The sequence below is a fragment of the Chrysochloris asiatica genome, unplaced genomic scaffold (genome assembly GCF_000296735.1).
Source record: "Chrysochloris asiatica unplaced genomic scaffold, ChrAsi1.0 scaffold00163, whole genome shotgun sequence".
Taxonomy (NCBI): Eukaryota; Metazoa; Chordata; class Mammalia; order Afrosoricida; family Chrysochloridae; genus Chrysochloris; species Chrysochloris asiatica.
This window is the reverse complement of record NW_006408681.1, coordinates 4,127,035-4,154,160: the sequence shown is the minus strand read 5'-3', so window position 1 is coordinate 4,154,160 and position 27,126 is coordinate 4,127,035. Positions and strand designations below refer to the sequence as shown.

Here is a 27,126-nt window from a genome sequence, read left to right as displayed (position 1 = left end):
TGCTTGCAGTGCTGAGAACAGCAATACACAGAAAGTGTGGCAAATTCCTGGGGAAGTTTTAAGCTGCAATCTTTACTAGATATTGCCTAATGCATCTTTTTGCATATATCTTCCCCCTCCCCCGCCACACCCTTCTCTAAAGGAGCTCTGGTAGCGTAGTGGTTCGAATTGGGCTGTGAACTGCAAGGTCAGCAGTTCGAAGCTACCAGCTGTTAAGCGGGAGAAAGATGGGGCGTTCTGCTCCCGTAAAGATTTACAGCCTTGGAAACCCCATACAGGGTCGCTATGAGTCAAAACCGACTCCACGACACTTAACAACAACAACAACAACAACAATGTCACACCCAGACTCCTTTGCTATGTAAGCATAGGTAGTCTCTGTTAGTTCTATGAGTCATTCTAGTGAATTATCAATTTCACCAGGGACAGATGGTATGTCATTTGATTGTTGGTGTCAGAGGAGAGACAGGAAAGTGGGATATGAGTTATCATCACATTCTAGGAATTAGCCTTATTTAGGTTATTGTTGTTAAGACCCATCATGTTGGTTTCTATTCATAGAGACACTGGATTGGGTTTCCAAGGAGCAGTTGGTAAGTTTGAATCACTGACCCTGTGGTTCAAACCAACCTTGCAGTGTAGTGCTTTATCCCACAGTATCATGTACCTCATATATGTGTTTACTTTATTCTTTGTATTTCTGACTAGTGTAGGTTTCCCATGGGGAATTCAACTATATTGCTTCCAGTTGCATATCCAATATCTAGTACAATATCTAATTTGTATCAGAATGTACCTGTCAAATAAATAGCCCTTAAATTGTTTTCTTGTATATTTTGGTTTCTACTCCCCAAAAGAAAGAAATAAGGAGTCAGGGACATACCCAGAATTGGAAATAGCTTTTCAACAGAAATATCTTGCGTAAAGAAGAGTTGAAAACTGGACTTCAAGAAAATTGGAAATATTTCTTTTAATAAAGAAATGCATACAATGCACTGATTCATAAGTTTTTTTTAAAATAATAAAGTGATTACAATTGTCTATAATGAAGCATCCCCTGAAAGTTAAATTTTATGAGCAGCAAGGCATTCATGAAATATTTTATGAAAAGCATGCAAAAAATTGTAAATGAAAGAGCTATTTAAGTTAATTCTCTTGATTTCAGATGTGGAGCTATGAATTAATATGTTGGCAATTCAAGCTTATCAGTTGCTCCCTCGGAAACTCCATACAAGGTCACTATGGGTTGGAACCTACTCCACAACACTTAACGATGATGACAACAACAATGCAAAATCAGTTGTAAATATAGCAAAAGTCAGAGATGCTCATGTTGTTGTTGTTAAGTGCCGTTGAGTCAATTCTGACCCATAGCAACCCTGTATAGTGTTTCCAAGGAGCAACTGGTGAGCTTGAACCACTGACCTTGCAGTTCAAATGACGTTGCAGTCTGACACATTACCCCACAGCGCCACACCAGGTAGTGGTTATTTTGAGTTACAATAGCCACTATATCCTAATGGGACAGGTGATTAATTCAATCAATGTCAGATGCTAAACCTTATTCTCAGGATTTTCCTAAAAATAGCTTAGTTTATTTTTCTAATATGCTATTAAAATTACTCTTTCCTATCTCCATTGGCCTCTAATCACATACAAAATTGACACTTACTATTTAATGTCCAAAGTATGAGAAACAAAGTCTGGTCATCCTGGCTTCCAATGAGCATTCTGGCTGTACTTCTCCCAACATAGATTTGTTTGTCTGACATTCCACGGTACTTTTAAAACTCTTCTCCAGCACAGTAATTCAGATGTATTGATTCTTTTATTGTCTTCCTTATTCACTGTCCTGCTTTCACATGCATATGAGGCTATTTTAAATATCATGCTTTGGGTCAGGCACACTTTAGTCCTCATACTGTTATTTTTGCTCTGGAACACTTTAAAGAGGATTTACCTAATAATTATGAATGGTAATAAGAAAACTGTCTTCTGACTCTATTCAGTTGTTCATGTTGAGAAGGTATAAAGTGTAAGCCAGTGTTTAATTGCTCATTCAGATATACATGCGTTCCTGACATATTTAACACCAAAGCAAGGAAATATACAAAATTATTACTTCTTATGCCATGCTTCACATATGAAATAAACTGGTTTATAAGAACTAGAATACCTTGAGTAGGTGCTTTAGTGGCAGTGTCTAATGGTACTCTTTTAAGGAACTATATTTGGTACATATCTGAAAAATGCAAACAAGGTGGCCATGTTAATTACTGTAGGAAGAGATATCCAAGTAAAAGGATAGCAAATGCAAAGTTCAAAATATAGTAAAAGGCTTAATTGTATGAAGGAAGGGAAGGAAGCTGATGTGTCTCAAGTACAATGATTCAATTGTGGAAAGATATGAAGTGAGCTTGAAAAAGGAGCGGGAACAACAAGGAATCTTTTTCAAGTCTCAGTGTCTGTGCCCATAAAACAATTTAAAAGCTTGTATGACACTTGATATGAACTGTGCTGGCACAGAAGTTAAGCACTCAGCTGCTAACTGTAAGGTTGGTGGTTCAAATCTGCCAAACACTGCAGCAAAAAGATTTCTTCAAAGATTTACAGCCTCAGATACTCTATGAAGCAGTTCTACTCTGTTCTATAATGTCTCTATGAGTCAAGATTGACTTGACAGCAATGCATTGGGTTTGGGTTACGGTGCTCTATGCCATCCAAAAGACTCCCATGATAGGATAAGCCCATTCAGAGGATGAGCCATAAACACTAGGCTGCCTGCCAGTGACAAGACAATGCTTCTGTAACTCAGGTTCTTACTGGTTTAAGCAAAACTTTGTCTAAACTCACAGCAAGCATCCTATTAGGATTTTGTTTGCCCCTGGTAGACCAACTACTTTTAACATTTCATTAGTATACTGTCTTTAGATATAGACAACAGCATATGTAGGGACAATGCAGAGTTCTCTTCTGGTTCTCCTGGCTGTTACATGGACAAGCACTGTTGGTCTGCTCCCGGCTTTGCCTATCTGTCAGGCATGACCTCATCAGAGAGTCTGGAAAATATGTGGCTACTTGTGGGTTCCTTTGAATTATCTAAGCTGATTTTTCTGAACATTAAATTGGGGTGGGGAGAAGGCACCTTGATTGTACAGTTTCAAAGGGACATTTATTTTAACTGGTACCCAAAGCTTCTAACAGACATCAATATATAAAAATTGCTTCCCTGCAGGGTACCATTTCTAAGTTAACATAAGAAAATAAAGGATAGCATTGTCAACTCTATGCCTCCTCTACTTTTACTATTCTAACAACATCTATGCCTTTATAGGAACTGCTTCTCCTTTATATCATATCTGATTTCTTATCTTTTTCCCCCAAAAACTCTGTCTGAAATTCCATTTTGTTCTTAAAGAACCTGCTAAAGATCTAACACTCATTCCTGGAATCTCCTTTAAGCTCCACTCTACAAGCTCCAAGAAGGACAACATGGAAACTCTTAATGATATTGGTATATTCTTCGTTTGTTGGAGTAACACAAATTACATAGTATTTTGAAGGGTTTCCACAAATTACACAAGGACCCTAATAAATTTTCTGAACAGTTTCAAACCTTAATGAAACCTACTATCCTGGGTTACCAGACTCATATCAATTAGTCCACATGTTAACAGATCCTGTAGTTGTTGTTGTTGGGTTCCATCGAGTCAGTACTAATTCATAGTGACCCTACGCAAAACAGAGCGAAATAGTACCTGGACCTGAAGATTCTAGGGAAGCTCAATTATAGTTAGAACATTCAGATTGAAAATATCCTAAAAGCAGTCTTGCTTTAAACATTAATGAGACAGCTGTTACCCTGCTTGAGGAAGTCTAGACAGTGGAAAAGTACTGCGTGAGACCATCCCTAAGGCTTTTCCTTCAATAATCAATTGGACTAAAAGTTAATCTTGTATATGGAATAAAGATGAGAATAATGTTTACGATTGCTACACTTTGTTATTCCAAAAATTTTCTTGAGTCATTAACCCTAAGGGATATAGTAGCTTACAATGTAGTAGTCATACCTGGCCTCAAACCTAAAATCTCAATTTTAGTAATAGCACCAACTCAGTTGAATAGCTTCTCCATTGATGATTTGACCAATTTGACTAACAATCTTTCTCAGCCTTTGTAGACCAAACAAATCTCCAATTCAAATGAACTGATGGCTTTGTAATAATAATTACAATCTTCTCCTAACTAATAAAGTAATCCAACCTCTCTGGAGGCCCCAAAGTTGGCACTTACAATTATTGCAAGAAACCTGGACATTTAAAAAAGGACTCTTACAAATTAAATAAAAATAATCAAAAGAAGCTGTCTAAACAGGAAAACCTTCAAGGAGGTACAGAATGCAGGGACTCAGAGGGTAAAGCAAACTTATTATATGGTGATATTTAATCTGCAAGGAGAAACTACCATGAATATAGAGGGAGATTCTTGTAAGATTTAAACTGATGCTACAGTAATTTTGTCTGCAATTAACCCCACTGGATTACGAACGCCCCTTTTGCATAGAGTCCCAAACTTGCAAAGTTGTGGGGATTTCTAATCAAGTACAAGCTTTAATATACTCCCAACCTATTCCTATCCCTTTAGTTCCCATTGTGAATATGCATCCCTTTACACTTAGCCATGGCACAACTTTTTGTCAAAACGGGCCTTCCATTTACAATTTGCAGAAAAGGGAGATACATACATTAAGCTTGCCAGAGCCCCTTAAAATCACTAATGAGAGATCTGAATAGAACTCATTCAAAGGGAAGAAGTCACTTGTTATTTGTAAAAATGGTCATATATGAAGAAAATGAAATGCCATCTGACCCACTTACCCCAAGCTTGTTTTCATCAATTCCTGAAACATTATGGGCCATTACATCTATGTATGTGGTACAAGTCTTATCAGCAGAACTCAGTAAAATACAAGTGAATAGCTCTAAGACTTTACCAAGACTCCTTCAACACTCCATTAAATGAGAAGCTCCAAAGGGTATTGTTTACTATCACTCAGAACTTGCTTTATAAGACTGTTCTCTGCACTATCTTAACACTAATAAACTAAACAGAAGATGTTGAAAGTTTGTTCAAGATTTGTGGGCTATCAATTTCCTTGCTATTCCCAGATTACCTGTGGTCACAAAACTTTACTTTCGAATGATCCCTAGGATGTCACACATTTTACAGTTATTGAGTTCTGTAGTACTTTCTTTAGTTCTGTGTACATTCTAAAAGTCATTATTTGCTTACCTCAACCTGAGGACGTAAAATATTTACTGACTAAGATCAAAGACCACAGTCTTCAGCATGAATTGCATCTCAATGTGAGGAAAATAAAAATCCTCACCACTAGACAAATAAACAACATTCTTATCAATGAAGAAAAGATTGAAGTTGTCAAGGAATTAATTCTTCTTGGATCAACTATCAACACTCATGGAAGCAGTAGTCAAGAAATCAAACGACAAATTGAATTATGCAAATTTGCTGCACAAGACCTTTTGAAAGTGTTGAAGAGCAAAGATGTCAGCTTAAGGACTAAGGTGCACCTGACCCAAGCCATGGTATTTTCAATAACCTTGTATGCATGCAAAAAATGGACAGTGAATAAGGAAGACCTTAGAAAAATTGATGTTTTTGAGTTATGGTGTTGGAGGAGAATATTGAAAGTACCATGGGCTGCCAAAAGAACAAACAGATCTGTGTTGGAAGAAGTACAGCCAGAGTGCTCATTGGAGGCCAGGATGGGCAAACTTCTTCTCTAATACTTCAGACATATTATCAGGAGGGACCAGTCACTGGAGAAGGATATTATGTTTGGTAAGGTGGAGGGTCAGAGAAAAAGAGGAAGACCCCAGCAAGATGGATTGGCCAAGTGGCAGCATCAATGAGCTCAAGTGTGGCAACAATTGTGAGGTTGGCCCAGGATCAGGCAGTGTTTCATTCTGTTGTGCATAAGGTCGCTATGGGTCAGTACTAACTCGATGGTGCCTAGCAACAACAACAACAATTTGAGACAACCAAAAATGTATCTGAATTGTAATGCCTCAAGTTTGATTGAATTTCCAACTTGTTGTTGTTATTGTTAAGTATCTGAGTTGGTTCAGACTGATACTGAACTTGTATAGTGTTTCTGAGGAGTGACAGTGGGTTTGAACCATGAACCTGAGGTTCAAGACAACACTGTGGCCCAGTGCATTATCCTGTAGTGCCACACCAGGACTCCTAATTTTCTTCAAAATTTTATACACAGACTTGTAGCCTTTGCAAGTTGCAAAAAAAGTCCATTTCACTGAAATATATTGATAATGTATTGATCTGTTCTACCTCCCCAAAGACTTGTATTGAAGAGAGTGTAATCTTATTAAAACATTTACCTACAGAGAACATAACATTTTTACAGAAAAAATTGCAATTGATTCAGCCTTCTGTTAAGTATTAAGGCACTTCATTTCTGTAGAAGGCAGTTCTATTGGTCCTAAGCAGAAAGAAGTTATTTTTGCCTTATCTATATCTGAAACTCAAAAGAAGCTGAGGATTCCTAGGACTCTATGGCTAACACTAAGCCTGGATTTCAAATTTTTGTCTTTAAGCTCAGACTTTATACAAGTATTCTAATACTTTTTGTGTCAAAATGAAATCTAAGGTGCACCTGAGACAATCCAGGGCATTTTCAGTCAATGCATTCAAAATCTGGACAATGAATAAGGAAGACTGAAGAACCGTTGCCTTTGAATTGTGGTGCTGAAGAATATGAAATACATTGAGGACTTCCATAGGAATGAACAATCCAATTTGGAGGAAGTACAGCTAGAATGCAACTTAGAAGTGAGGGCAGTGAGACTTTACTTCACATACCTTGCAAACTAAAGTAAAGAGTCATCAAAAAAGGGAAAGAGCGTCCATGCGATGGACTGTCACAGTGGCTACAGCAGTGGACTCAGACAGAGCAGTGGTTGTGACACTGACTCAGGACTGGACAGTTTCATTCTGTTGTATACAGGGCATGTATGAATCAAAATTGATACAGTGGCACCTAACAACCTAACAAGAGCAATGAGCCAGATTTATTCTAATTATCTCAGAAGGTCAGGAATCTATAATTAAACTAAATAATTTTTTAATGAATACATCTGACTTATGTTTCCCTAATTATCCTTTAGATTTTCCCATAATAAAATATGTTATGTGCCGTTGAGTTTGTTCTAACTCAGAGTGACCCTGTATAGAGTTTCTAAGGATCAGCAGGTGGATTTGAACTGCTGACTTCGTGTATAGCAGTCCAGTGTTAATCCTAGAGCATCACATAAGGACTCCTATATATGAAAACACTTTGGGTGTCCTGACTGAAAAATGTGAGGAACAGAAGTCAGTGGGGCCTTATAGCCTGTCCGTGATCTCATGGACCAAGGCAAATCTCTCTGACCTATAGCTGTAATTGCCACTGGTAAATTTGTAGAAACTGCTACTGATACAGTCAGTGGGTAAGTTTTTGGGTATTTATGTGCCTGATGTTGTATCTGCTTTACTTAATTCTGCTTTAAATTAAAATTCAACATCTTTCTGGTAGTACATACACTTCTTAGGAAGTCATTCTACGTGTCTCCAATGTTGGCCCCCATTCTGTGACTTATATTTAAATCCAGGCACCCTTCTCCCTATTATTGATGAAATGCTTGTCATTCTCATGACTTGTTAGAAGTAACTGAATTACTATTGAATGCTGGAAAAGACTTAAAATTAACTTTGTGAACTAACCCTGATTTTGCCTTTTTTGTAAATGGCTCTCTTCTGAGATCTACTTCCAGTTCTCATTATCAAGTTAGGTATGTCATTACAACTTCTACTGAGGTCCTTTGAAGTCAGATTCTTCCAGAAGTCACTTCAGCCCTGCAAGCTGGACTGATCGCTTGCATGGGAGCCTGCAGGACTGTTTCTGGGATATCTGTGAACATTGTTAAATATTCTCATTATTGTTTTGGAATTATACAGGATCTTGGTATGTTATGGAAGTAAAGATTTCTATCCTCTTCTAGAACTACCAAAAAATGGAGTTTTAGAAGATACTTTGCTGCTCCCTTTTGAAATAGCTATTATAAAAACAAAAGCTCACCAGTCAAAGGGAGTATTTACACTGAAGAAATTAAAGGGAGTGATATTGTTGATATGGCCACTAAACTATCTGCCTCTTAAATTATCTCAGTTCTTAGAAACCAAGACTAGGGACTATCCTGTTCTGTTTAGCCATAATTTAAACCTTTAAGAATGAACTTTAGTAAAAAACTTCTAAAGCATCAACAATTGGCCCAAAGTAAAAAAAACAAAGGCCTGGAAAAGATAGGACTGTCTCCAGGACTCATATACTACACTGTAGACTGGACTTGTCATGCACATATTTTTACATGTCCATAGAAAGTGAGCCTTACACAATAATTCTCAACTGTGATGATATAAAATAATTGAGATCATAAAAACATATTGGTGGGAACAATTTTGTGAGGCTGCTTTGTAAGTGACCAATTACTGCCCCATTTTCTCTGCTGTAATACTGGAAATATTTTAAAAGTCCAACCAGTACGATTTTCCTTTGGACTGATACTTGAATGTCAAATAGGTTTTTCAATTGTCATCCTCTAACAGTTATAAGAGCCATTATGTGACGCTGTAGATAAACTCTAAACTTACAGCTACACTAACCAGAAGGCTGGATACTCTGCTCAGGGTCACAATAGGTCAGAAATAAATTGACAGCTCTCAACAGTTAAACATATGTATTATTTATTATTTGTAGATTGTAGCATTGAGGAGAAGCATTCCCCAGCTCCTAATTCATTGCAAATTTTGTGCCTAAGGAACTCCTTGAAAATATTATACATATCTGGAGAGTGCCAAAATCTCTTTTCAGCAACTTAGGTAAGATTATTCAAGAACAAATTACTTGTCTAATTTTTCAAGAGCTATGCTGAGCCTTTCCTGTCTACTAAAGGTTTTATTGTCTCTATCATCCTCAACCTTATTATTTACTAGAAGGGACTAATGGAATAATGAAGGCTTACAAAATTTTGGAAATTTTATGTTCACCTTGTACCAAAGGTGAACATACTTCAGCCCTTTAAAAGTTAAAGTATACATCATTTGAACTCCATAAACTTACTCCTCATGATATAATTACTGGAATATCTATGGTCCTTCCTTATGTTGTTTAAACTGACCCTAATATTGTACAGGTTGGTTTACTAAAATATTGTCAATATTAATGCTGCACAAGACCTTTTTAAAGTGCTGAAGAGCAAAGATGTCAGTTTGAGGACTAAGGTGCACCTGACCCAAGCCATAGTATTTTCAATGACCTCATATGCATGCGAAAGCTGGGCAGTAAATAAGGAAGACCATAGACGAATTGATACCGTTGAGTTATGGTGTTAGAGGAGAATATTAAAAGTGCCATGGGCTGCCAGAAGAACCAATAGATCCATTTTGGAAGAAGTGCAGACAGAGTGCTCCTTGGAGGCCAAGATGGCCAAACTTCGTCTCTGATACTTCAGACATATTGTCAGGAAGGACCAGTCACTGGAGAATGGTATCATGTTTGATTAAGTGGAGAGTCAGATAAAAAGAGGAAGACCCCCACCGAGATGGATTGGCCAAGTGGCAGCATCAATGGACTCAAGCGTGGCAACAATAGTGAGATTGGTCCAGGATCGGACAGTGTTTCATTCTGCTTTGCATAAGGTCACTATGAGTCAGTACTGACTGGATGGCACTTAACAACAACAAGAAGTAACTTTAACAGGTTAAAGAAGACTTTATGAGCAGAAAACAGTTATCCCAGACTTACTTATCCTTGTCCCTAGAAAATAGGATTATTGAAAAAGACTTCTATTTAAAGAACTCATTAGAAATCCACTGGAAAAGACTCTTTTTAGTTTTCTTTATTAATTCCTGTTAACAAAAATGAATGTTAATTCAACTTAGATCTATCTATTCCAATTTCTGAAAGCTAAACCCATCTTTCTGGACATGTCAATCCTCTAGAGACTTAAAGACAAAAATTAAATGTATATCTGGCTGGAAAAAGGTAACTTCAGAGGTAGAAAACTGATCCCAAGATACAGGAAGAAGACTCCCAGAAATGAGCTGAGATTTTTGGATTTTGCTTCATAACTGTTTACTATTCTTATGTTTATTGCCTTATTACAGATGTGTAGTAGTATCCTGTTTCAGCATCTTATTTTGCCCATGTAAGCAATGGAATTAACTAACTTTATTATAGTTATTATTTTTATGTGATTTGCCTTATTATATTATTTTTTGGATAGTTTTACTTTCATTGTGAATCCTTAGCAAGTTTCATTTTAATACTCAGAATAGTTACTTTTAATGCCTTTTTTTAGATTAGCTCAATTAATATCTTATGCCAGGAAATTGACCGAATGTTGGATCTGTCACATGTCTCTACAATCTGGACATGAAAATTCAGATCAGTTAGCATCCCAGTCATAGACTGAAATGTGTCTCCCCAAAATATGAGCCAACTTGGCTGAATCATGGTTATTTGGCAGTTATGTAATGAGGAAATGTGGCAGTGTGTATATTGATTCCCCATAATGTAATCTCATTGATAGCCAATAAATTCTAAAATAATTAAGGTTGGAATGCAACACCCTTAATCCCATCACAGCCCTGATCCTACATGAAGGAAGTTCCCCTAGGGTGTAGTCTACTATACTGTTTTTTTACTTTACAAGAGATCAAAGGAGAGTGATGTGATCAGAGAGCAGAGGAAACTATTGCCACCAAAAAGGAAGAGCTGGAGTGAAGTGTGTACTTTGGACCTGGAGTCCTTGCATTGAGAAACTCCTAGATCAAGGGAAAGATTGATGCTTAGACATATGGAGATCTCCAAGGCATTCCAGCTCTAAACATGTCAAAACAAGTACATTTCCAATAGGTAACAGAGAAAATTCTTCCCCTAGAGCCAGCACTCTGAATTTAGACTTTTATCTTCTTAAACTGTTGGAGAATAAATGTCTGTTTGCTAAAGCCATTCAATTGTGGTATTCTATTATAGCAGCAATAGACAACTAAGGCAGTACCATATACTGCATTATATTTTGACCTCATTTATATCAACAAGAAATCAATAGGTGTATTACAGTAGGCAAATGTGAAAAAGATATCCTTAAAGTGTTAAATAACAAAAATGTCACTGAGAACTGAGGTGCATGTGATCCAAGCAATGTTACTTTCAGTCACTTCATATACATGTAAAAGCTAGAGAACGAATGAGGAAGATTGGAAAAGTGATGCATTTGAATTATGGTGCTGATCAAGCCTATTGAAAGTACCTTGGATTGCTAGAATAACAAACACATCTGTCTTGGAAGAAATATAGTCAGAATGCTCTCTGGAAGTTAGGATGGTGAGAGTTTGTCTCATATACTTTGGACATGTTATCAGGAGGGACCAGTCCTTAGAGAAGGAATAATGCTTGGTAGAAGGTCAATGATAGACATGAATACCCTCAGTGAGATGGAATGACACAGTGGCAGCAGCAATTGGCACAAATATATCAATTGTGAGTATGGCACAGGACTGGGCAATATTTTCTTCTGTTGTGCACAGGGTTGCTATGAGTCCAAACTGACATGATGGCACCTAACAACAACAAGAAAACCCCAACTCATTGATACTGTTAACCAGAACATCACCGTGAAACAAATCATAAGCATTAAACTCTGGCATCCTTCTGGATTGTTAGCCCAATTAAGGTATTATTTAACCCAACCTAGAACACCTGACCAAACCATAGAGCTCTTGAAATATTGCTTTGCCAGATTAAGAGGTGTTCATGTTTTTCGAATTAGCTATTCTCTCCAACACAGGTAATTCTCTAGATGCTTTGAGATTAATTAAAACAAAGGAATTATCTGACTTCCTAAAGAATGACCCATCCCTCTTCTAAACTATGTTGTTATTAAGTGCCTTTGAGTTAGTTTTACTGACAGTGACCCTGTATAGGGTTTCTGAGGAACAGGTGGTGAGTTTGAACTATCGACCTTGTGGTCCAGCACATTAATCTGCAGCCATGAGAGCTCTGGTTGTGTAGTGGTTGTGAGTTGGGCTTCTAATCTCATGGTCAGCAGTTCAAAACTACCAGGTGATCCAAAGGAGAAAGATGAGGCTTTCTGCTCCCATAAAGATTTACAGCCTCGGAAACCCTGTACAGGGTCACTATGGGTCGGAACCGACTTGACGGCACTTAACAACAACAACATGGTTCCTGGTAAACTGCTGTAGGAAAATCAATGCACTACTAACTGCAGGGTTGGCAGTTCAAACCCACAAGCCACTCCTCAGAAACCCTATATGAGTTGAAACAGACTCAACAGCACTTAACAGCAACAATGGTGCAAATACCTGATGGCATTGCTGATGTAATAGCAGCTCAACAAAAATTATTAGAGTTCCTCAATAACCTTCTGCTTGGTAGCAGAAGAGTTCTTTGTTTCCTTCTAACACAACAAGTAGAAGTCTGTGTCCTGTAAACTACCTCCTGTGATTGGATAAACTTTAGTAGGTAGTAGAATGAAAACTATGCCAAAGAATTACTTGGCTACATCAATAAACTCTATGCCTAACTATCCTTTTCTTGATATTTTAATTGGTTACCTAATGATATTAAGGAGACCTAGAAGTGCATTGTGTTGGTTACATGTTGGGTTACTAACTGCAAGGTCAGAGGTTCAACTCTACCAACCACTCTATAGGATAAGATGAGGCTTTCTACTCCCATAAAGATTTACACCCTAGAAACCTTATATAGGTTTACTATGAGTCCGAACATCACCACCACCACCATCACTTAATGGTATTGTTGTTGTTAGGTGCCATTGAGTAGGTTCCAACTCATGATGTCCCTGCATAGGGTTCCTGAGGAGCAGCTGGTTGGTTTTAACTGCTCACTTTATGATTTGTAGTCCAGTGTTGATCCTACAGTGCCACATTAGTATGTTTTAGACTACAAACATGTTGTTTGAGACAGAAAAAGGAAGTCTGTTTTCTCTTGCTATAGTCCCTATGCCCTTGAGCAAAAATCTCAGCATAAGCTAAGATGGAAAGTTAAAAAAAAAAAAAAAGTAGAGACTAAGACTGTATAATTTCCAGAGGAATACTTATATTAAATAATATGACTATTTAAATTCTCTAAGCATTAACTCTATTCACATGATCTTATTTTCATGAAGTGCCTGTTAGAATTTTTGAAGGAAAATTAACTTATTTAAAAAAAAAATGCTTTTGTTTTTCCATTTTATTCTATTTTAGTTATTCTCATTTACCCTGAATTCACGATTGCTTATTTATATAGTCTCCTACTCATCTGTCATTATCATACTGTGGTAACGTGAGTTGCTGTGATGCTGGAAGCTATGACACCAGTATTCTAAATACCAGCAGAGTAAGCCATAGTGGGCTGGTTTTAGCAGAGCTTTCAGACTAAAAAAGACAAGGAAGGACGAGAAAATGATCACTTTTGAGTGGTTAGTCACCTAAAACTTTGTGAACAGCAGTGGGACATTGTCAGATGTAGTGCCGGAAGATGAGCGTCTTAAGTTGTGAGGCACTAAAAATATGACAGAGAAAGAGCTGTCTCCTTAAATAGAGTTGACCTTAATGACGTGGATGACGTAGAGTTAAACTTTTGTAATACTCGTTTGCTGGTGGGTACATCTTAAAATGAGAAAAAGCTGTTGTAAAAGTATCCATTAATAAGCACAACATGGAATGTACGTAGTGTGAATCTAGGAAAATTGGGAGTTGTCAAAAATGAAGTAGAACCCATAAAGATCGATAGTCTAGGAGTTGTTGTTGTTATTGTTAAATGCTGTCAAGTCAGTTCTGACTCATAGTGACCCTAAATAGAGTTTGCAAGGAGAGGCTAGTGAATTTGAACCACCGACCTCCTGGTCCAAACCAACCTTGTAGTGCAGTGCTTTATCCCATAGTGCTTCACAACTGGACCAATAAAAAAAATCATTATAAATTGAGAAAAGGTTAAAGTTGTCAGTGACTTCATTTTGCTAGGATCCACAGTTGTTATTCATGGAAGCAACAGTCAAGATATAAAAGGACATATTGCATTAGAAAAATCTGCTGCCAAAGACCTCTTTAAAGTGTTCAAAAGCAAAGATGTCAGTTTGAGAACTGTTTTTTTCAATTGCCTCATATGAATGTGGAAGTTGGAAAATGAATAAGGAGGCCATAGAAGAATTAATGCATTTGAGTATGGTTACATAGAAGAATTAATGCATTTGAATATTGAAAGTACCAAGGACTACCAGAAGAACACACATCTATCTTGGAAGAAGTACAGTCAGAATGCTCCTTTTAAACAAATATGGCAAGACTTTGTCTCTCATTGGACATATTGTCAGGATGGACTATTCCCTGAAGACGGTCGTCATACTTGGTAAAGTGGAGGATCATTTACAATGAGGCAGACTTCCAAACAAGATGGACTGACATAGTGGCAGCAAAGTGTTCTTAAATACACCTACAATTGTTAGGATGGCAATGTTTCATTCTGTTGTGCAGGACAGGACAGTGTTTTGCTCTGTTGTGCAGAGGATCACTATGAGTTGGAACAGACTCAATGATACTTAACAAAAACAATTTTCTATAGCTGTATCATTTAAAGTTAAGTTTTTTCTAAGGACTTATCTTCACTGGATTCATGAGAGTCTTAAATATTATGTAAATTATTTTGCTATCAGCATTGGATAGTCCTAAATGAAATCTAAATGCTTTAGATCTGCTGAAAATTTAAGAATTTTATGTGACTTTAACAAGCAAGAGAAAAATGATTTAACAAAAGCCATCATGTTGTTTAAATCAACACAAGGACTTTGTATCTGATTTACAAGACCACAATATAAAAACTAGGCCAAAACATGATATAAACAAAGGATTGGATGAGCAGATGGAAGGCAGAGATTGCTTGGCTTTAAATATTTTATTCTATGGTCAATGAACAGGCATAAACTCTTTCTGAGTAAGGGAACTACATGGTCAAATGTGTTATTTAGGAAAACAGTAGAAAGGGTTCTGTCCCATTTGATTAGTGCTGGAACAGACTGAGTTTAAGAAATTAGATAGGAGCTTGGGTATAATATAATGAAAATCAAACTTTGGTCAGAGGAACAATAATAATTTTACTCCATTTCCAATTACATAAAAATCTAGCTTATTCAAGGTCACACTCTCGAAAAGTATCATACCAAGAGTTTTCTGTTTCTTTATCATCTTTTATTTTCCCAGAGAAATACCACACATTGATGTAATATCATATCTAACAAGGCAACTTGCAGATATATTTCCAAATTGATACTTCTTTCAAAATAATCTTTCTTTAATATAACATACACATAGAAATCACCAACCATCTGTCATTGTTTGTTACTATGGTGACTTGAATTTTGCTGTGATCCTAAGCTATGTCACTGCAACAATAAAATCAAACATGCTGGTAGTTGGGTGATCATGAAGATAACTCAGGACGAGTCAATGTTTTATTCTGCTGCACATGAGGTCACCATGAGCTCCTCTTATCTCCGTGCCATCTATCTATCTTTCATTGTTTCTTTGGGTTCCTAGAACTTTTAAAACAGATTATTATTTGCCAAACAACAATGCCAGATGGAAGCCAAACCTATATGCCATGTGTGCTGCTTGACTACCAGAACCTTAATAACGTCCTCTACTCCTTAGGTTACATGGGCAATCAGGAAACATGATTCCCTTGCTTGTTGTTAGGTGTTATTGAGTTGGGTCTGATTCATAGAGACCCTATGCAAAACCAAACAAAACACTGCTGTTTGAACCCATTGTTGCTGCCACTGTGCCAATCCATCTTGTTTGGTGTCTGCCTCTTTTTTGCTAACCCTCCACTTTACCAGTCTTCATGTCCTTCTCCAGGGACTGGTCCTGCCTGACAAAATGTCCATAATAAGAGAGACAAACTCTCACCATCCTGGATTCTAAGGACAATTCTGGCTGTACTTCTTCTTCCAAGACATATTTGTTCTTCTAGAAGTCCACGGTACTTTTAGTATTCTTTGACAACACCATAATGCAAATGCATTGGTTCTTGTATAGTCTTCCTTATTCATTGTTCAACTTCCACATGCATATGAAACATTGTCTATCAAATTGTCCATCAAATATAATGGCAAAATTAGAACAATTCCAGATAAAGAGAAAATAAAAGAATTTGTAAAAACCAGACCAATCTTGTGAAAAAATATAAAGAGAGGTCATTGGACAAAGAATGAATAACAGCAGACAACAACCTGAGATTATCATACATGACATTATCATACAGAACTCAACATAGATATGTTGTGCTTGTTAAATGCCTTAAAGTCTATAAGGTTTCCAAGGAGCATCTGGTGTGTTTGAACTGCCATTCTTGCAGTTCTCAATCCAGTGTTTATCCTATAGTGCCACACCAGGACTCCAATGAAAAGAATAGGCCTCAAATTTTTTTCTCAGTATTTCCTCTTTGATGACTGTAATTATCATTTTACTATTTGCTGTGTTTGAGACATGTCCAGGAGCCATTAGATTGCTCAATCTCAGCTTCCTAAGCAGTTCATACTGTAATTTATAAGAAGAAGCATAAATAAACAGCCCAGAGACTCCCGAAACACTTCCTTGAGTGTTAATTTATGGGACTTAATAGGCCTTCCTCTCGCTTCTTCCAGATATTAGTCTTGCTTCCTATTTTGGCTAGTGATGTTCTACCTCCTTTTTGTGAGAGATGTACTGACTTCAAAATCCTCAGCAGTGTTTTTTCTACCTGGGGACTCTTCTATAGGGTATTTCAAAATAGCTGTACTATCTCCATCTAAAAGCAAGGTCCTCAGGGGACTCTCACTATTGCTCAGGTCTAAATCTTCTAAGTAAAGGATCTTAGGTTGATCCATGCTTTTGATTAATGTGTTCTCCCTCTCAAGTTTTCTACTTGAGTAATGCTCAATCATGTCCACTTCAGAGGCAAGACTTGTGTCATTGCTCTGGGTTCTCTTGCCCCTTTTCAGGTCTATGAAATAATGTCACACTTGGGTAACTGGTTTTCCATCAGGAGATACAAACCAAGTTCTGGGATAAGGTGAGAGCTTCCCATTGTAAAGCTATTCCAGGTAAAACAAACCTACAAGAGATCTAGTGTGCAACAATAAAAAAGAAACCATAAAGTAAAAGAGAGAATAACGCAGTTGCAGAACATCCACATGAAGAGGAAATCAAGTAGATTTTAAAAAAATAAAAATAAAAATAAACTTAACAGTACCCATAAACTTAGACCAAGCCTTCCTCCTAGTCCTAGCTCATTTTTGAAATAGTTTCATCAAAATTTTACTTGAATGTGATATTAATATTATTGTTCTATAATTTCCACATTCTGTTAATGTTACTTTCCTTTGAAATGGGTACCAATATTAATCTCCTCCAATCTGTTGTCCAGGTAACTGTCTTCAAAATATCTTGCCATAAACAAGTAAGCAACACCAGCACTGAATCAATTTGTTGAAATATTTCCTTTTATATTTGATCAATTCCTGGAGACTTGTTTTTCGTCAGTGCCTTCAGTGCAGCTTCAAGTTCTTCCTTCAATGCCATTAGCTCTTGATCACATGCTACCTTTTGAAATGGTAGAATTTCAACCAATTATTTTTGGTACAGTGAGTGTGTATTACTTCCATATTATTTTGTGGCTTCCTTCATCATTCAATGTTTTCCCCATAGAGTCCTTTAATATTGCAACCCAAAGATTGAATTTTGTCTTCAGTTCTTTCAATTTGAGAAATAATGAGTGTTCTTCCCTGTTGTTTGTTTAACTTCTGGTGTTTGCACACTGCATTCTAATAATTTACTTTGTATTCTACAGCTATCCTTTGAAAATTTCTGTTCAGCTTTTTTACTTCTTAATTTTTCTAGCCCCTTTGTTGTTGTTGTTGTTGTTGTGTGTCATGGAGTCAGTTCCGACTCATAGTGACCCTGTACAGGGTTTCTGAGGCTGTAAATCTTTATGGGAGTAGAAAGCCTCATCTTTCTCCTGCGGAACAGCTGGTAGTTTTGAACTGCTGACCTTAAGGTTTGCAGCCCAATTCGTAACCACTACGCTACCAGAGTGTCTGTGTATTCATTCAGAGAAAGTTTCAGGGTCTCTTCTGACAACCATTTTGGTATTTTCTTTGTTTCCTGTCTCTTTAATGATCCGTTGTTTCTTCATGTTTGATGTTCTTGATGTCATCCCATAATTCCTTTACTTTTTGGTCATTAGTGTCTAATGAATCAAATCTGTTTTTGAGATTGCCCACTCAATGTCATAGTTTAGCTCTCATGGACTTGTTTTAATTTTAATCATTTCAACCTGAACTTGCATATGAGCAACTTATGGTCTGTTCCACTATATGCCCCTAGCCTTGGTAGGTAAGTATAATGCAACATGGGTTTTGTTGTCTAACATAAGTAAGTTGGCAATCTGACTCCTGTGCTTACTCACTCTGTTTTCCCTGTGCATATGGAGCAGCACTGAACATATGAACTACCTTTTCTGTAATTTCATATATGATAACAATGAGAATAAGTTAATGGTTCAAGGTCACTAATCACACCAAAACCAGTTTTAGGATTTTTCTCTCCTTAGTCCTTATCTAAAGGAGCTCTGGTAGCATAGTGCTTACGAATCGGGCTGCGAACCTTAAGGTCAGCGGTTTGAAACTACCAGCAGCTCCATGGGAGAAAGATGAGGCTTTCTACTCTCGTAAAGATTTACACCCTCAGAAACCCTGTACAGGGTCGCTATGGGTCGGAACAGACTCAACGGCGCTTAACAACAACAACAACAACAAGTCCTTATCTAGAGTCCTGGTGTGGCACTGTGCATTAATGTATCAGACTGCAAAGTCATTTGAACTGCAAGGTCGGTGGTTCAAGCTCACCATCCACTCCTAGGAAACCGTATACAAGGTTGTTATGGGTCACAGCTGCCTCAATGGCACTTAACAACAACAAAAATGCTCTTTTTAAATATAATTATTATTTTTTTTAATCTGAAAAAGTCAATGTTTGTAATCTTAGCAACCATTCATATCCCCTCTGTTATTATTTGAGAATTGAAATAACTTTCATGAATCTTGTTTGCAGCATTAGTAAAGACAAATCATACCAAAATGTTGTGAAACTAGTAAGTAAAATTTAATAAAGTGCTTGGAGTACAGTTTAAGGAGTAATGATAGTGCAGTGGTTAAGCTAATTGAATGATCCACAGTTCAAACCCACCACCTGCTCATAGGGAGAAAGATGTGACAGTCTGCTTTCTTAAATATTATAGTTTTCAACCCTCTATGAGTCAGTTCTACTCTATCATATAGGGCTACCATCACTTGGAATTGAATGATGACATGGGGTTTTGCTGTTGCTGTTGTTCTGGTTGAAATACTGTGTGGGTATACTTGTGTTGGTTTAATACCTCTGATTTTTTTGTAAACTAAAACCCACTGCTGAGATTCAACTTTATAGCGAGGTAGCGTAAAGGAGCTCTGGTAGCGTAGTGGTTACGAATCGGGCTGCGAACCTTAAGGTCAGCGGCTCGAAACTACCAGCCGCTCCGCGGGAGAAAGATGAGGCTTTCTACTCCCGTAAGGATTTACACCCTCGGAAACCCTGTACAGGGTCGCTATGGGTCGGAACCGACTCGACGGCACTTAACAACAACATAGTAATCCTAGGAGTTCCAGTGTGGTGCTGTATGATAAGCACTAAACTGTTAACCACTAGGTCAGCGGTTCAAAATCACCATTTGCTCCTTGGAAACCCTATACAGGGTCACTGTGAGTCAGAACCAATGCAACTGTATTTAACAACCAGCTTTTTTTTATTATTATTATTGACTCTTAAAATGTTATTGTTGTTACGTGCTTCCAAGTCAGTTCTGACACATAGAAACCCTGTATAGGGTTTCCAAAGAGTGACTGGTGTGTTTGAACTGCCAACCTTGTGGTTAGCAGTCCAGCACTTATCCTACAGCAACCACACCATGACTTCAACTCTTAAAGCACTTGCATAATATTTTTCATTGCCTTGTGCTTAACTGGATATTTATTTTAACTGTGTTGTGATGAATATCATCTGATTCTTCAACCAGATTGATTTACTGCACTATGTTTTATGATTCTACTATCAGTAAGGTCCAACATATTCTCAATCCTGTTACTGAGGTCTGCACCAAGTAGGTGAGCAATACACTCAGATTTTGTCCTCTTATAGACATTCTCATCTCTCTTTTGGCAGATAATCCAAGTAACAATGTCATTACAATGAACTCAAGTTTGAAGTGATCCTGCTTAAAGCCAGAATATATAAATATGTCCTCCCTCTGGCAGAGTAATATCTATTAAGAGAAGAGACAAGAATAGCTGAGACAAATCTCTATCCCTGTTTCATAAACAATAGACAGGTATTGCTTTCAAAAGATTCAAATATATCCCCAGAGGCAGTCTTATTCCTTGTAAAAGTTGTGTTTTCTTAACTTCCCGAAAAGTTTTCTCATTTGTACCCACCATCTAAAGAACAATTTACATTGAGGTCAGGATGATGCTTCAAGACAAGTCACAGAGTGTCTGAGATTTTCATTTCAGTCTGCCTCTCTGATTTCAACTCCAAGTGCTAGAGTCAGAGCCTCAGGTATTGTCTTCTGTTTTTCATGAGAGTACTCTTTTCTTTTCCTTTAAAGGCACAAAAACTTTATTTTTCTCTTCTTTATTTTAAAAGGAAAAAAAAAATTTTTTTTCGACTATAGGCACTGGCTTTTTTTCCACACAAAGAAAATCTTCACATTTAAAATATCTGTTTCAAGAGAACATTTTTCTATATTTTTATTGAATGCAAATTTTAAGTGAAAGAAAATTGTTAACCACCAACATAGCTGAGCCACTTTTGAACATTTGGATAGCATGACTTTGAATATGTCAACAGTGAAACCAAGCAAATTGAATGATGGTGGGGTTATGATGATATTGGTGGTCACGATGTTGGTCACCTTGATGCATGGTGATTTATCCAATACCTGTTGAGAGAATGAGGAAAGGTACTGGAATAAATGATTTTTTTTTTCATTTTCATCATTAAGTACCACACTTATGATATACATAAACATGGTTATGATGTAGATCAAAAAATACCATCATTTGATTAAATAACAGCTTAAATATCCCTATGTACTTAGGGTCACTGTGAGTTGGAAATGACTCTAAGGCATCTAGCAACAATAACAGGTGTCCAAAAGTGGATTAGATCAATTCAAAAAGGTAGAACATGAAATTAAATACACAAAGCAGGACTATGTGATTAAGAGATGGTTATGTTTAAATACAACCCTGCCATTCATTGCTTTTTTAAATTTGGTCAATGTAATTAGTTGCTATGAGCCACAAGGAGCTCTTAAAAAACCCAGTACAGTGTAGCTGTGAGTTGGAAGAGACAAGACAGCATTGAACAACAACAACGCTTATTTGAGAAGTGACTATAATTATGAGGTTTCATAAAAATATATTTGATGAGAGTTGAATTTGCAGAAACATGCTGTTGTTATGTGTCATCCAGTCAATTCCAATTCATAGTGACCCTGTATAAGATTTCCGAGGCTTTAAATCATCTTCCTCCAGCTGAATAGCTGGCAGGCTCAAACCGCATACCTTGTGGTTTGCAGTCCAGTGCTTATCATATGGAGACACTGGACTCCCATGGAAGAAGTATATTGGGGTTAAATTATAAATCACCCGGATAATGAGGCTAATAGATGAGGATTGGGAGGTAGAGCATATTTTATACAGAAAATGCAAGAACATACCCATTCCTCACCTCATTATATATGTGTTGTTGTTAAGTGCTGTCGAGTCGGTTCCAACCCATAGCGACCCTGTACAGGGTTTCTGAGGGTGTAAATCTTTACGGGAGTAGAAAGCCTCATCTTTCTCCCGTGGAGCTGCTGGTAGTTTGGAACTGCTGACCTTGCGGTTCGCAGCCCGATTTGTAATCACTACGCTACCAGCTGGATGACATTATGCTGAATAAAATAAGTCAATCACAAAAGGAAAAATATTGCACAAGATTATTATTATGAAAATAAACATTCTTAATGGTTACCTGAGGTAGGAGGGGAAGGGAAAATAAATCACCAACTAGAAGGTAAACACATATTAACTTGAATGAAAGGCAATGCAGTATATAATACAATAATGGTGGTGGTGGTGTGCTATGAAGTCTGTTCTGACTCATAGTGACCCTGTGTAGGGTTTTTGAGGCTGTAAATCTTTACAGGAACAGAAAGCCTCATCTTTCTCCTGCAGAATGGCTAGTAGTTTCAAACTGCTGACCTTGAGGTTAGTAGCCTGACTTGTAACCATTACACTACCAGAGCTGATCAGGGCAAAGAAAGACATTGGGAGGAATTCAAACGCTAAAGGTAACAGCTTTAAATACTAATATATACACAATCCTTCAATAACAATAATCTATGGATAGATGCACAGATAGGCAAGCTGAATAGATGTGAGGAAGAGAATGAGACTACTTATTGTTGTCGTTATGTGCCAGAAAGTCGACACTGACTCATAGTGACCCTGCATAGGGCTTCCAAGGAGTGTCTAGTATGTTTGGACTGCTAACCCTGTGATTAGTAGTCCAGTATTTATCCTTCAGCACCACACCCAAACACCAATTTATTATCCTTAAACAAACACATGGAAGGAATATATATATATATTGCTGGTCCTGTGGTACTCAGGGCCATAGTCTTGTGGGACACCAGGTCAATTGATATAACATAGTTCTACATCCTAGTTTGGTGAGTTTTGACTGGACCTTAAAAGGTTGTGATTGACCATCTAAGGTTCAGATATTGTTCTCCCCAAATAAAGAACAAACAGGAGTTAAAAATGAAAACATACACACACACACAAAAAATGGAATTCTTTGCAACTCATTTTATCAGAAAGGAGATATGTGTAGACAATCTTTAAGTTATGAAAAAGTCCCATTGTTAAGTATATCTTTAAGTAAAATTTGTATGAAAAGTCAGAACAGTTATTTGTGGTCCATACCTAAACTATAAGTTAGCCAAATGTTTGTGTTAGTATAGAGTACATAGTGCACTTTTCTATGCCTTAAAAACCTTAAAGAAACACTTCCATACATAAAACATTTTAACATGATAATATAACAATATTTAATGTGTGTTACAAAGTTGTTGTGAAGTGCTGTCAAGTTGGTTCCGACCCACAGCAACCCTTTAAAGGGTTTCTGAGGAGCAGCTGGTGAGCTTGCAGTTCAAACGACTTTGTAGTCTGGCGCATTAACCCACAGTGCCACACCAGGACTCCTGGTTACAAAGTAAAGCCCGTTTATTATTGTTAATCATTGTATGTAATTTGAATTTTTAGTATATAATATGTTTTTTAAGAGTTGGTTCATAACTGCAGGTTGTATAAAAGTTGGACATTTGAAAGTCAGGGACCACCTACATATCCAAATTATTTTTTAAAGAAAATGACTCAGTTCAAAAACAAGTAAAATACCTAAAGATGATAATTAATATAAAAAGGTATATAAAGGACTAATAAAATTGAAGGCACTTAAACTTTTCTCAGAATTAAAAACAAAACCAAATATAAACCATTCTTCTATATAATTTAAAAAACAAAAAAGCCTATCTGATTGCTAATGATCCAACAGTTGATAAGGCATGGTCATAGGTACTCTCATGCATTTCTCCTGGGAATATAAATTGGTGTAACATCTATAAAGGGCAATTTGATAGGAGCGTGGTCTTTGAATATGGTAAGTCAAGTCCTAGCCACAATTTTTACATGACTTTTTAGTTTAGAATATATTTCCATACATGATTATCTTTCTTAGGTAGTTGTTGCTGTTAGGTACCTTTGAGTTGATTTTGACTCACAGCAACACTAAAAATTGCCCAGTATCCTCAAAGTTGTTACATTTGAGTCCATTGTTTTTGCCACAGTGGCCGTCCATCTTATGAGGGGTCCTACTCTTTTTTGTTGACACTCTACTTTGCTAAGCATGATGTCTTTGTCCAGGAACTAGTCCCTCTTGATAATATGTCCAAAGTACGAGATAGAAAGTCTCACAATCCTAGCTTCTAAGTAGCATTCTGGCTGCACTTCTTCCAAAAATCTTTCTTAGGCTATTACTCTTTTGTTTCTTTTCAACATTTTGATGATGGTTGCTGCTGTTAAATGTTGTAGAGGTTTTTGTGACTCATAGCAACCCTTTGTAAGGTGTCCAAGGAGTGTCTGGTGGATTTGAACCACTGAGTTTGTGATTTATAGTACAGTGCTTATCCTACAGCACCACAGCATGTTAACTAGCCAAAAAAAAGAGAAAAAAACAAAAACAAAACTGTCGTCTTCTTTCTAGCATATGGATGATTCCAAGTCACAGTGACACCTAGGACAGAGATGAACTACTCCTTAAGTTTTCCAAATCTTTATTTATGAGACAGCCACATGTTTCTTCCACTGAGTGGCTGGTAGCAGCCTGACACCCCATTGTGCCACCAAGTAGCCTTAAAACTCAAATATTTATGAAACATACAAGGAGGTAAGTAGTTTTGAATTCAAGGTCTTCTGATTTTACAATTCATGATCAATACTGACCACCATATTTTAAAAAAGTAAATATACTTGCCTTCTTTATTTACCCTGATCCATGCCATAAAGATTTTGGGTAAACATTAAGAGGCAACAATGAATAAGAAAGAGAATAAGGGAATAAATACATAACTGAATGAATGCTAATTTAAGATGTTTGGAGAAATGCAATTTTAAAAACAGGAATATTTTAAATGTAAGAGCAACTCTAAACTCAAAGGAAGTCTGTTGGGAGTGGTATAGTCTTTTGAGGGGTTAATTAAGCTATTTAAAGACTCAAAATGTAATTTAAAAAATCCACCCAACAATTTTTTCTGATTTTTTTCTTAAAAAACAAAAACACAAGTGTACAAATTTGTATGCACATGCAATGTACATATGTTACTTGCAAATAAACTGCAAAATGATAGTTTAAATAGTACAGATGAAAATGGATTCACCATTTAAATAACATAAGGAGAAATTCTGCCTTTTTTACTTCTTCATTCTAACATAAATTTTCTTTTACCATTGCTAAAATATTCATCAAGATCTTCACCAAGTCTGTCTTGTCTTCATCTCTTTTGAAATTAAGCCCTAAGACCATCAAGGGAGAATAGCATGGTGGAATGCGGACCTTATCCAGAGAAGCAGCAACACCAGAGATGTAAGCAGAGATGGGGACATGGATAGCGGGAGCAGTTGAGGACTCTAGATTCATGGGAAGAGAGGGACTAAGAGGTAGCGACCAGGAGGCAAACTTGCAGAATGGTTCATTTTGGTGGTGTAAATTATTATATATGCCTGTAAAAAAAAAAAAAAAAAAAAGCTAAAGTGAATAGAGAGAAATACTGTTAACTAATGGTACATTGGGAGGATTATAATCGTTGTAATGAAACAAGGTGTATGACTTATTGAATGTAAAACTGATGATCTGCCCTGTAAACTGTTACTCAATCCACAATAAAAACTTAAAAAAAAAAAAAAAAAGAAAGAAAAGTGATAGCACCCCATCAACCATCTGCTTAGTTTACCAGTTCTTCAAAGTTAAATGGATCTGAACACCAGTGTTTATTCAGAATTGGTTGTAAAGCCTCCTTACTAGCCAAAAGATTTAATCGGCCCATTCACTATATTTGAAACGATCATGACTCTCCTTTTAAGTCTTTTTAAGATCAAAATGTCGATGACCCTGCTTTCAGGCTAAGTACCTAAAGACCTCACTATCAATTAAAGGATTCTTCTTCCAAATCTACTAGCGACCGACATTGTGTTCATGAAGCATCCATCTGAGGACATTCTTAAGACTCAAAGATTTAGAATTCTAAAATAGCCTTTATTTCTGGCAGAATCCTTTTCCTTTAGATTTTACCAGCAAATTGGACAAAAATCCTCCTGATACTCAGCGTTATCAGAGGCCTTAAGAAGAAAACCAACACTTTTGGGCTAGATAGAAAGCTCTGTAATTGTGACTCAAGCCTTTTCTACTATAAGATTTTGGTCATAAGCTTTCTGCCTGCTATATCCCCTCTCAATCCTCTGTTCATAAATAAAACATTACTAAAATAAAATTTTATCTGCAATGTTGTGTCACTAATTTATTATAAAGTCTATTGCTAATGAACAAAGATAGAAATAATTTCTAAAGTTTACTGCAAAAGCAGAGGCAAGAGCAACACCTCAAACTAATAGTTGTAGATTATATAGATTTGGGTAAATTAAAGCTGCCCAGATAATTATGGATTATAACAACAATAACAAAAAACTATCTAGTAGTTTAGATTTTGTTATATGCTTATCAAATTTGGGGTTTTTCATAGCCACAGGGTCCTTCAAATATCTTAAAAGTAGATTGCTATTTGACTACTTACTTAGTTCAATAATTACAGCAAACAGTAGCATGTGTAAAAAATAGAAAAAGCAGATTCTGTCCTTGGGAATTGTAGATGTCTGAGGCCATTTTCTTCCATCTTTAAATCAGAATGCTCTGCCTTAATAAATTAAGTTGGGGTCCATAGACACTATATGATCAATGGGATCAAAATGAGTGACATTCTATCAGATCCTGCATTGTTATGTGCACATTTTAATAAGATGAATGATGGTATAACAATACCAGAAAGACTCAGGAAATCACATTTTTTAGCATAAATTATCAGTTTGTAGAAGTAATACCAATGCTAAGGGACTGAAGCTTCAATTCTGTGCTCTTCTTTACTTGCATAAAAGAGCTGTTTCACCTGGATTTTGATATCAAGAGATACATTTAGTATTGATACACATTAAGTCCCTTTGACAGGGGGAAACAAACTCTCTAAAATGAAGATATTCCCCTGTTGCCATGAACATTTCAAGAACCTGAATCAAA

At 36.7% G+C, this 27,126-nt stretch overlaps 1 pseudogene; it reads right to left on the bottom strand.

Annotated features, from left to right (window-relative positions):
• Window positions 1-16,762: 16,762 nt before the first annotated feature.
• The window catches only part of LOC102827195, a 16,217-nt pseudogene continuing 5,853 nt past the window's right edge, over window positions 16,763-27,126 (bottom strand).